The sequence below is a fragment of the Anastrepha ludens genome, chromosome 2 (genome assembly GCF_028408465.1).
Source record: "Anastrepha ludens isolate Willacy chromosome 2, idAnaLude1.1, whole genome shotgun sequence".
Lineage (NCBI taxonomy): Eukaryota > Metazoa > Arthropoda > Insecta > Diptera > Tephritidae > Anastrepha > Anastrepha ludens.
In genome coordinates, this window is record NC_071498.1 from 160,957,325 (window position 1) to 160,969,233 (window position 11,909).

Here is an 11,909-nt window from a genome sequence, read left to right on the forward strand (position 1 = left end):
CGAATTGTCGGCCATGGGCACACTGCAGATGCAAAATTATTATTAATATTACCGATACCGAAGCACGTTCCCAATAAGATAATCCGTCTCATCAGAGCCCATTACGAGAACTCCGAACTAACAGTGCTTCACAATGGCAACATCAGCGATCCATTCACCACCAACACAGGCGTAAGTCAAGATTGCCCCTGTCGCCGCTTCTCTCCGCCAACGTCCTAGACGATGTTATGAGCCAATTGACCCTACACAAAAGAGGCATCGTATGGAGTTTCACCAGACAACTTGAAGACCTGGACTTCGTCGATGATATTTGCCTCCTCTCTCACAAATTCACTGACACACAAGCCAAGGCGGACAGACTAGTCATGCTGGCACGCACTATGGGACTGGAGGGCAACATCGCCAAGGCAAAGACTATGAGAGACAGCCACTATAAAGCGAGACATATAATAGGTGACGGTGGCCCGGTTGAGTTTGTCGAAAGCTTTTGCTACTTCGGCTGCACTATCACGACAGACGGCTGAGCTGATGAAGATGACTGCAGTTGGCAACAAACAAAGTAAGGGTGGCGTTTGGGCGAATACATTCAGTATGGGCGACTTCGCAAATCTCCAGGTGCACTAAACTACAAATATTCGGCTCATGCGTGAAGTCAGTACTGTTGTACGGAAGTAAACCATGGCTGGTCTCTAACACCATCACCCAGAGGCTAGAATCTTTCGTCAACAAATGCCTCGCATCATCTGTAGAATATTCTGGCTGAACATCATCAGCAGCCACGAGCTGTGGAGATCAACGACTGAGGAGCCCATCCTATAGCAAAAGAAACGCAGTAAGTGGCGATGGATAGGTCACACGCTTAGAAAACCACCAGATAGCATCACGAGAATGGCACTGTACTAGAACTCGAAAGAGAGCAGATGTCGCGGTCGGCCAAAGATTACTTGGAGCAAGTCGATGTTGCTCGAGTTAACAGATGCTGACATCACATGAGATGGCGCAAAAACAACAGCCCAGAACCGTGTACGATGGGAGAGTCATGTCGACGTGCTATGCTCCCGAGCAGAGTAAACAAGGATATAAAAAAATGCCTATATAAGAAAAAATCCTTTTTTTTTTTTAATGCTCTATCCGTTCTTAATAAAAATAAGAAATTAATTAGTGCAAATATTATTAAGGAATTTTGTAAATATAAAAAATAGTGAACTATGAAAAATCGAAACCAAAACTCGAAAAAAGTCGTATGGCAACTCTCAAACAACGATTAGAATCATCCATCTCTAGTTTACGCAATTTCGCAGTGATTTTAATACTAAGAGTGAGTCATCATCATCATTATTTCCGTGAATTCCTAGCAAGATATGGGGCACCAACTACACCTATGCGTCATCTCGTCCGATTTTTGAATAACGCCCTCACCTGCTCCCAGCTTAACCCGAGTTGAGCCGTCTCGCGATCCACAGTTCTTTTCCAGGTTTCGCTTGGCCTGCCAGGCGCTCTTCCTCTCGTTGTGAGTGGGTTTTATTGCATTGCCTTCTTCGCTATGTTGTCATCTTCTTTGCGTAAAGTGCGACCAATCCACTTCCATCTCTGTCTTCTAATCCAAATGTCTAGCGCCTCCATGTTTACTTTTTCGAGCAATTGATTGTTTGGCATTATTTTTCGCCAGAAAATTCTGAATATAATCCTTAGACAGCGGTTGACAAAAACTTGATTGTTTATAGCGGTGGTGATTTCCCAGGTAGGGCCGCTGTACAGTAGTACCGGCAGCGCACTTGACTTGAAGAGTCTAACCTTTAAACTGGAACTCAGGTTGTTGTTCCGCCATACAGGGTACAACATCCCGAATCCCCCTATGGCCTTCTCCCTTCGGGAGCGTATGTCTACATTCATTCCACCACTCGGGGCAACTTTACTACTGAGGTATGCATATTCTGGCCGCCCAATTGTGATCATCAAGCCTTAAATGGTGTATACAATCTACTTTGGTATATGGAACGATCGGTGAGTGAAGAGCGCCCAGGCTGATCGCAATTGACAATATTTGACAACTTGCACGAGTTTTTTTCTCTCCGGTGACTGCTACACAAAAGAGGCTAAAGACGTGTATGTCAAAAGTTCTTCGCTATCTATGAGTACCTCTTCAAAGAGAGAGTCAGCGTTACAAAAAGAATTTATGCGCACTCAAACACTCCGAGCTGGAGACTATTCTCAACTTGCATGTAATCAAAATATTGCATCTCAAGATCCAAAAGGCGCATGATCTCATACCAAAGCAGCAACAAGTCAGACTTGAGAGGGCGAAGTAGTTGCTTCGCTTGGTCGAAAGCGGTCAGTTTCCGAAAGTTGTGTTTTCTGACGAGAAAATTTTCAAATTGAGCAATTCGAAAACTCCCAAAACGATAGGGTTGATTTGACCGATCGTTTATACGAGAATTTGAGCCATCGATTGGCCACCAGGAGGCAGCACCCGCCACAGGTCGCTGGGCCGCTGTAACCGCAGATGGGCGATCTTCAACCGTTTTCATCGGGGCCTAGTGTCAAGGTAAATGCAAAATATTATCGGGAAAGTATTCTGGAGGTTGCTTTGAAGCCATGAGCAGGCAAACATTTCGGTGGCAGACCATGAATGTTTTCACAGGACTCCGCACCGTTTCACAAAGCTCGAGTGAACCAAGAATGGCTAAAAAACAACGTTCCGAACTTCATAACGTCCACCCAATGGCTCTCAAATTCCTCACACACGAATCCGATGGATTATTCTCTTTGGGCCATTTGGGAGTGTAAAGTCCGAACTAAAATATTCACTAGTTTCAAGGCGCTGAAAAAAGCCATGGTCCGTGAGTGGGCCAAATTACTTGCTAGTCACATTCGGGTAGCTTGCGATTCGTTTCTGGACCATCTCAAGGCCATATATATATATATATATACATAATTGGCGCGTACACCCTTTTTGGGTGTTTGGCCGAGCTCCTCGTCCTATTTGTGATGTTCGTCTTGATGTTGTTCCATAAATGAAGAGACCTACAGTTTCAAGCCGACTCCGAACGGCAGATATTTTTATGAGGAGCTTTTTCATGGCAGAAATACACGCGGAGGTTTGCCATTACCTGCCGAGGGGCGACCGCTATTAGAAAAATGTTTTTCTTAATTTGGTGTTTCACCGAGATTCGAACCTACGTTCTCTCTGTGAATTCCGAATGGTAGTCACGCACCAACCCATTCGGCTACGGCGGCCGCCAAGGCCATAGTCAAGGCAAAAGTTTGTCATTTCGGGCAAAAGTAAATTGATTCTTAATTTTGTATTATTTTCACACATTTTTTACTTTAAATCGAATAAAAGTAATATTCCAAACTAAATTTATGGCTATTTTAATTGGCTACACTTCGAGTGCCGGACCCGATCATATACTCTTTTCCCAATGTAAGGAAAGTTTTTTTGTTACACTCATTTTTTTTTCTTTTTACACTGCAGTTTGTTTTGTTAATTCAGTCGGTGTAAGTCGTTGTAATCTTTTCCTGCTCTTTGCCGCCGAAACTATTTTCCGCATTTGCTCGTTTTCATGTTTTTAGCTATTCCCCATGCTTTTATTTCGTTTTGTTTAAAAGCACCTTATTAATTGCCGGTACTTATACTTAATTTCATTTCTTTCGTTAATGATATGCAGTTTCCATGTTAGTTTTTCAAACTTTTTTTTTACCCATTAGCCTCTTCCTCATTTCATTTTTAAGGCACTTATTGACCCACCCTCTTAAGCAGTAGTCATGCCATGTTCACGTATTTGCTAAACATTTACTTCCTCAAACATAAAAATACTTACACAATCGTATTGAGCGGCTTATTTACTTATAGAAGAATTTTATTAGCAAAAAAACACGCGCTGGATGTTACGCATACGCAGCGCTGAGCAGAGTGAAAATTGGCTACACCACTAATTAACTGACATTTGCTTAATATTTACTTTCGTCAGCACAGTTATACTTATTCGTACTGTGTGCCTCCTCCAGCGTTGTCCCCCTCATTTTCTTTTTCTTATTCCTATTCTGCTTCTTCTTTTTTTCCTTACTCTTCTTTTCTCCATCTTCTCCTCCATCTCCTTCCTCACGCACTCATTCTGTACTTACCTCATCGATAAACTCGAAATCGCCACCATTTTCGCCTACGTATTTCTTCTTCTTGGCATTAGCGCCGCTCAGACCGGATGACATCAACACCAGACAAATGGTTGCGATCAAAAGTAAACACCTCATTTTTTCAACGCTTTACAACAACAACGAATAAGCGAAACAATTGCACACACAAGTTTTTTGTTTTTTGGTTTTGTTTTTCTTTTTTACTTTCTTTCCTTTGTTGTTATGTTATTTTTTAAGTATTTCTCTTCTCGTGGTGGATTTTTCTTATTGCCTTGACGTTCTCCACTGACAAGTGCCTTAATGACCCGGGTAATTTACGTTTGCAATATCCGTTTCCTTTGAAGCGCCCAAATTATGTGCGCACACCGTAAGAATTTCAAATTTTATTGAATTTTCACTGTTTCTCTTGGCAGTGCGTCGCTATAATGAGATTTTTATTCCATATAATTACGCTTGTAAATTTCATTCATATTTGTTATTGTCTGCGAAGGCAGAAAAAAACCAGCACACACACACATACGCATGCATACAATACAGGCACGACTACCACTGCAACTGCTGGAAGGACGAGCGAAAATACTCATACTTGCGCTTTTTTTTTTCGCTCCACCCGCATTCGCATTCACTTCACACACAGGTTACAGTTTCACTTGGAGCTACAGTCAATAGCAAATTCGAAATCTTTCTCTAATTTCGCTTGCTCTTATAGATCTGTACATAAGTATGCATGTGTGTGTGTGTGCGTGTGCTGCTTTTTTCTGTATTACTATTTAGTTTAGTTCGTATTGCCGCACACTACCACTAGCACACTAGCACGCTGTCTTGTTGTTGTATTTAACACGAACGCACATACAAACGTATTGAGACTCAGCACTTTGTTGGGTTCTTTCTGCTCTGCTATGCTGCGCTGTTTATTGTATGTGGAAAATCCTTTTCATCCGCTTAACAAATTTCAACACTTTTAGCCACCGCCGCGTCCGAATGTAAACTGAATTAGTTTGTCCCTGTTGAAATGCACAAATATCATTGATGTGCGCTTAGTCGCGACTCGGGCAGAATTGTTGGCTGTGCGACGCATGCGGGGTGCGAATGAGAGCACATTAGTGCAATTTTTGGTGGTGTTGGCGACTATGGTGATTACATGGCCGTTACATTCATTCTCTTCGAATGCAGTGAGAGTCGGTATTTTTTGAGTTGTCAATAAATCGTAAATAGTGGTCGTGTGGAAATTTGGAGGGGCTATTTCGGAATTGGAATATATACCGCCTTCAATTCTATTCAATCAAAATATCTATTAGTTGGAAACTCGTAACTGGCTTAAGCTTGAAGGAAATTCAGTTTTTCTAACTAAATATTGTATAATTCGGTCTTCACATATTAGGTGCGCAACTAAGTTCCCGCTGTTTGTCAACAGATGCCGCCAGCAGTGTTTGCTAGTCGATTCTAACATAACCTAAACGTCATAAACCAAGCTTAGACATATGGTAAACAAACCGCTTCGACATATTAGTGATTTTGTTTTGGTATCTTATACTTTTGGTTTTGAGAAAATGTCTGATTTTGTGCCGAATAATCGTCATTTGCGGGAAGTGTTGATTTTCCTCTTTCATTCGAAAAAAAAGGCGGCTGAAGCGCATCGAGAGCTATAAAAAGTTTATGGAGATGCTGCTTTAAGTAAAAAAACGTGCCGAGATTGGTTCTGTCACTTCAAAGACAGTGATTTTAATGTTGACAACCGGCCGCGTGAAGGAGGGCCAAAAACCTTCGAAGACGCTGAATTGGAGGCATTGCTCAATGAGGATCCGTGTCAAAAGAGCTTGCCTCAGTATTAGGAGTTAGCCGCCAATCCATTTCCAAGCGACTGCATGCTTTGAGAATGATTCAGAAATAGGGGGCTTGGGTTCCTTATGAGTTAAAACCAAGGGATGTTGAACGTCGTTTTTTCGTTTTTTCGCCTGTGAACAACTGCTCCAGCGGCAAAAAAGGAAGGGTTTTCTTCATCGCATCGTGGATTCATTACAGCAAAGAAGATTCATTACCAAAGAAAAGAAAGTCATGGGGACTGCCCGTTCACTCTTTTACATCGTCGCCTCGGCCGAATGTTCACGCTGCGAAGGTTATGCTATGTATTTGGTAGGACCAAGTTGGTGTTATTTATTATGAACTGTTAAAACCAAGCGGAACCATCACTGGGGATCGATATCGACTTCAATTGATGCGATTGCGCTGAGCACTGCGCGAGAAGGCACTGCGCGGCCGCAATACGGGGAGAGGCATGAAAAAGTGATTCTACAGCATGACAACGCTCGGGCTCACGTTGCCTACCTACCTTACCCTACCCTACCCCACCTGTCATTATGTCCAGATATTGCGCCGTCCGATTATCACTTGTTCCGTTCGATCATCACTTGTCCGATCATTCATGCGAAGACATCAAAAAATGGCTTGATCCGTGGATAGCCTCAAAAGATGAACAGTTTTACCGCGACGGTATACGAGATCTACCAGAAAGATGGAAAAAAGTAGTAGCCAACGATGGGCAATACTTTCAATGATTCACTTGTAACCATTTTTTCAGAATAAAGTTGTATTTTCATCTAAAAAACAGCGGGAACTTAGTTGCGTACCTATACATTTTGTAACAATTTGAGGCTCATCGTCTGGGCGGAATGATGCGAACCCTGGATGAAAGACCTAGCTGCATTTGGTAAAACCTCAAAATAGTTTTGCATTGTTTGGTAAAATTTCTTTGCTGTGACTATTTTAAATTTGCAATATTTTGCCCAAAGGTTTTTTTAAATAAATGAAAAACGAGTTAGCAGTTCTTATCCGATGCTTTGGATGGTTTGTCATTGGGGAAATTTTTACGTGGTGAGTCTCAAACCCAGCGCACAACCAGATATACTGGGATACTTCGCCTTCCCACATTAGCTCGCTCTCAAACGGATGTTAAGGAGCTACCCAGAGGATACTTGGGTGTAGCCCGGAGTTGTGATCTGCTTGGACCGTATGCTGAAGAATGGTGCTGACCACTCCCAAGTGAATGGCAATCAGGGACTTTCCCCACTTGCGTGGACTTCTACACCCAAAACCGTCCTCAAAGCTTGATAAAGAGGCAAAGCGAATGGAGGAAAAAACGAAGTACATTCTGTCATCAAACAAACAGTCGGCGTACTCGCGTATCGACACCCACGTCACTGTTGGCAGTTATGACTTCGAGGTTGTAAGAGACTTCGTTTATTTAGGAATCAGGATTAATACCGATATTAATGTCAGCCTAAAAATCCAATGAAAAATTTCTCTTGCTAACAAGTGCTACTTTGGACTAAATAGGCAACTGATCATTAAAGTCCTCTCTCGGCGAACAAAACTAACACTCTACAAGACTCTCATCATGTCCCTCCTAATGTATGGCGCAGAAGTGTGGACGATGACAACATCCGATGAAGCGACGCCCGAAGTGTTAGAGAGAAAGACTCTGCGCATGATTTTTGGACCTTTGCACGTTGGCGATAGTGAATATCGCAGGAGACGGAACGATTAGCTGTATGAACCTTAAGACGACATAGACATAGCGCAGCAAATAAAGATCCAACGGCTACGTTGGCTGAGTCATGTCATCCGAATGGATACAAACGCTGCGGCGTTTCGTATTCGATACGGTACTAGCTGGTGGTAGCAGAGGAAAAGGGAGGCCTCTTCTGCGTTGGAAAGATCAGGTGCAGAAAGACTTGGCTTCACTTGGTGTCTCCAAGGCGCTTTGTTAAGCTCGGCCAAAATCGCAAAATACACATCGGAGCGAAATTTAACAACTTATAATTTTACGAGAAATAATTTTGTAGAACATTTTAACCCATTAGCTCTCACAGGAAAGGGACGTTTTGGTCCCGTTTTTAGAAAGTCCGAATAGAAAGATATTTTGAAGGCCGCTAGAGGGTTAGCACATTCTAGAAAATTATTTGCCTCTCAGACAAAATCATCATGGAAAAGCTCCTAATAAAAAAACCGTGTGCCGTTCGGAGGCGACGTAAGCCCGTAGGTTCCTCCATTTGTAGAAAACATCAAGACGCAGCCCACAAATTGGCGGAGGAGCTCGGCCAAACACAAGTTGGTCGGGCAATAACGTTTCTGTTCGGTCCAATATCCAAAATCCGGATATCCGTATTTACAAGTAAACCGAGCCGGAATTTCGCCAATCAAGCAGGTTCTGGAATTCACTTCCATATGAATTTGAATGCAAATGCCAGAAAATTTCAATGAGATTCACTTTGATGTGAATTACCGAACCTGCTTGAATATCTTTTTATAATTTGGGGAAATGGCAAAACCTTTAAATGTCATTGGTAACTTTGACTGCTGCTGCAACAAAAAATTTTGAGAAACCATTCAGGGTGACCAGATTCCTAGATTTCAGATTCCTTCGGAATATTTTGACAACTGGATGTCATTGGTTACTTTGACAGCTACTGTAACAAAAAAATTTTAAAAACCATTAAGGGTGACCAGATTCCTAGATTCCAGATTCCATATTTCTTCTGAATATTTTGACAGCTGGATGTCATTGGTAACTTTGACAGCTGCTGTAACAAAAAATTTTGAAAAACCAATAAGAGTGACCAGATTTCTTGATTCCAGACTTTGACAGCTGTTGTAACAAAAAATTTTGAAAACCCAATAAGGGTGACCAGATTCCTAGATTCCAGATTCAGTATTTCTTCTGAATATTTTGACAGCTGGATGTCATTGGTAACTTTGGCAGCTGTTGAAACAAAAAATTTTGAGATACCACTAGGGGTGACCAGATGCCTAGACTCCAGATTCCTTCTGAATGTTTTAAAATTGGAAGAACCTCTCAAGGCGGGCAGACATAAGCGAGGCTATCCGGAAGTTCATTAATTTATTATTTAATTTTTTATTTATTTTATTAATTAATTTTTATTTCTTTATTTTTTATTTATTTATTTTATTTATTCATTTTATTAGTTAATTTTTATTTATTTATTTAATTTTTGTATTTTATTTATTTATTTTATTTTATTTCCAGTGTGTTTTAGCATTCATTAATCTCGTAAACAACTGCGCATGCGTTAAAATTTTCCTTATTGTCTCGAAAGTTCCGTATGTCTCTACTCTTATACAAACCCGCCTACCAGCCCTCAACATTAGTTATCTATGAGTAGAGGACATTTTAACACAGTTAACCCACACCACCCGACAATAATTCAAAACAGCAACTAACCAACAAAAACAAGAACCAGCCCACTATATGGAGGCACACATGCATACCCACCACCAGACGAAAGGCGAAGCAGCGCTAAAAGCACGAAGAAGTAGGCGCAACCAAAATCGATTTTCGCTTTGCGTGCACGTCCCCAAACGCTATGTTGTTGTATTCTGTTGCGAACAGCGCCTCACAGCAGTTGCGACACTCTGCCCATCGTAGACTCATCACTGGTGTACTCTGAACTATCTTAATAGGCATGCCATGCAATTTACTGCACCATTAAATGAACGCTTCCCAAAAAGGAAGAACCTTTTAACTATTAGCTGGTCACCTTTGCTGAACCGTGGAAAATTTTCAATTCTCTTTTAAACGCGCTCTCTGAACCCACTGCCAACAGCGACAGTCGGGCTATCACCACGCAGCAGCTGTCATTGCGGTTGATGTAGAAGCCGGAGCAGAGGCAGCTGCGAGAACAGAGTCAAAGCAAAAGTCCTTGCAGCCTACTTTGCGGCGCGGATTTAGCTTGTGTGTTAACATTAACGAAGTGAATGACAACGAACGGCGACAGCAGCACAACTTAATTCTTGCACTGTCGTCTGCGTGTGTGAGTGCAGTGAGGGGTAATGGTGCAGGCGCTGCTGCTGATTTTCGCTGTGGTCGGATTGACAACTCATTCGTAGACACATACACAGCCACACATGTGCGTATGCTTATGTATGTGTGAATTTGAATTTGTTCGCACACATTTTTCGGCTTTTCGTCAGCGTGTATGCAAAGCAACAACAACAACAATAACAACAACTACCACAATAATGCTACAAAAGAGAATTTGTTGCAAGGGAATTCATGAGCGCATCATTGAATTCCACACTTCGGCGCGCACCACCCCATCGGACCATCAGTCAAGGCAGGGAGGGCAGCAGCCATCGAGCACCAACCGACATGAGTCAAGCGTGATTTCCATTGTCCTCAAGCCAACTGCTATCCCCCACTGCTGCGTTTACTGCTGCATGCCAAATGGAATGAGGCATGTTCTTGTGCTTGTTGTTGCCATAGGACTTGCGCTCGTTGGCAATGGGAAATGTGCCATTTAGAATTTTTCGACACTTTTATGGAATTTTGGCCATCCAACACGTTTTATCGGCATGCCAGTGCATTAACGACGAAATGAGTTGTCAAGCAGCCAGCCATTCGGGCATCCAGCGCGCCTCGCAAAGCTGTGTCAAGCCCAGCTAAATTGCCAGTCAGCCTGCCTGCCTGCATGCCCACCCTGCCTACGCCAGCCAGCCAGCAGCAAAGCACATAACACACTCAGGCTATGTCAGTCGCTGCTGCTCAACGCACGACCGCGGCGCCATCAGCAATGGCTTTGATTCTGCACACCCCCCAGCGGCGAAATGTGCCATTCGCGCTACCAATTCTAACGGCCGCTTTGCTGCCTGACTGGCTGGCCATTTGCTTGGTTTCGCTTGCCAATTTCAGATATCCCACCGATATGACATACTCGTAAGCCCATCCTGCCGTGCTGACATCACTGCTGTTGCGCACCAGCTTTAGCGTTGGCATGATTTTTAATTTTTGCTCGAATGCTTTTCGCTACGTCTTTCAGTTTCACTGAGCACGTTAAATTTGGCTATGCCAACAACACAAACAACAGCCGCATTGGCAAAGGCAAGACTTTTGTTCATAAGATATTTATGTAAATGCTCCACTTTCCTGTTCTATTTCTGTCGTTCACCACTTCGGCGCGTTATCCTGCGCGCTTCCATATCCTGCACGTAGTCGCAGTTATTTCCAAATCGTATGCTCAGGCATGCATCCTACAATTTACCAGTCAAGAATTCATGAAAGCCATAAGTGCACTTACGAAAACCTCTCCATCTGGACACGAATATGGCATTTTAATTAATTCCATCTTTAAAAGTTTACAGCAAAAAAATAAAAATAGCGTGTGAAAATGTGTGTGAAGCGTTGAAAGCTCGCACATTCAGCTCTCCAATTCCCTCTCGAAAAACAATTTTTTTTTCTTCAGATAAATTTCTTGCATACGTGCATTTGATGGTAATAATATGTAAATAAATACGAATTTAAAAGCAAAACTGCTAAACTTAATAGTTTTTTTTTTTTTTTTTTATTTCAAACATAATAAGTAAATTACAATGTTTAATTACACTACAACTAGTTCAGAAACTAACGTGCAGTTTGATTCGAAAATAAATTACAATTGATAAAAAGAAATTATAAACGATATTTCTTATTTTCTGTTAATAGCCAGCAAGTTCATGTGGTTTTTTCCTCTTTAATCTTCGAACTGGGCACGGGTTACTAAGGATGCTCCTAGCTTCTTCGTTTACATGCCCTTGAAGTCGGATTTGGTGCGCTTCTGCTATTTTCTTAATTTCTTCAGTTACAGTGTTAACTTTAAGGTCCCGATGAATATCAGCATTTCTGACGTACCAGGGTGCTTTAACGATGATTCATAGCACTTTGTTTTGAAAGCGTTGTATTACATTGATATTTTCTTCACTGGCGCAACCCCAAAGCTGTGCAC

General features: G+C 42.1%; 1 long non-coding RNA gene across 1 annotated transcript; it reads right to left on the reverse strand.

Annotated features, from left to right (window-relative positions):
- Nucleotides 1–4,121: 4,121 nt before the first annotated feature.
- On the reverse strand, nt 4,122–5,138 carry LOC128855706 (uncharacterized). The gene is made up of 2 exons (XR_008453757.1): nt 4,902–5,138; nt 4,122–4,554 (listed from the first exon to the last, which is right to left on the reverse strand). It is a non-coding gene; the product is annotated as an uncharacterized LOC128855706 (long non-coding RNA).
- Between the last annotated feature and the right edge of the window lie 6,771 nt (nt 5,139–11,909).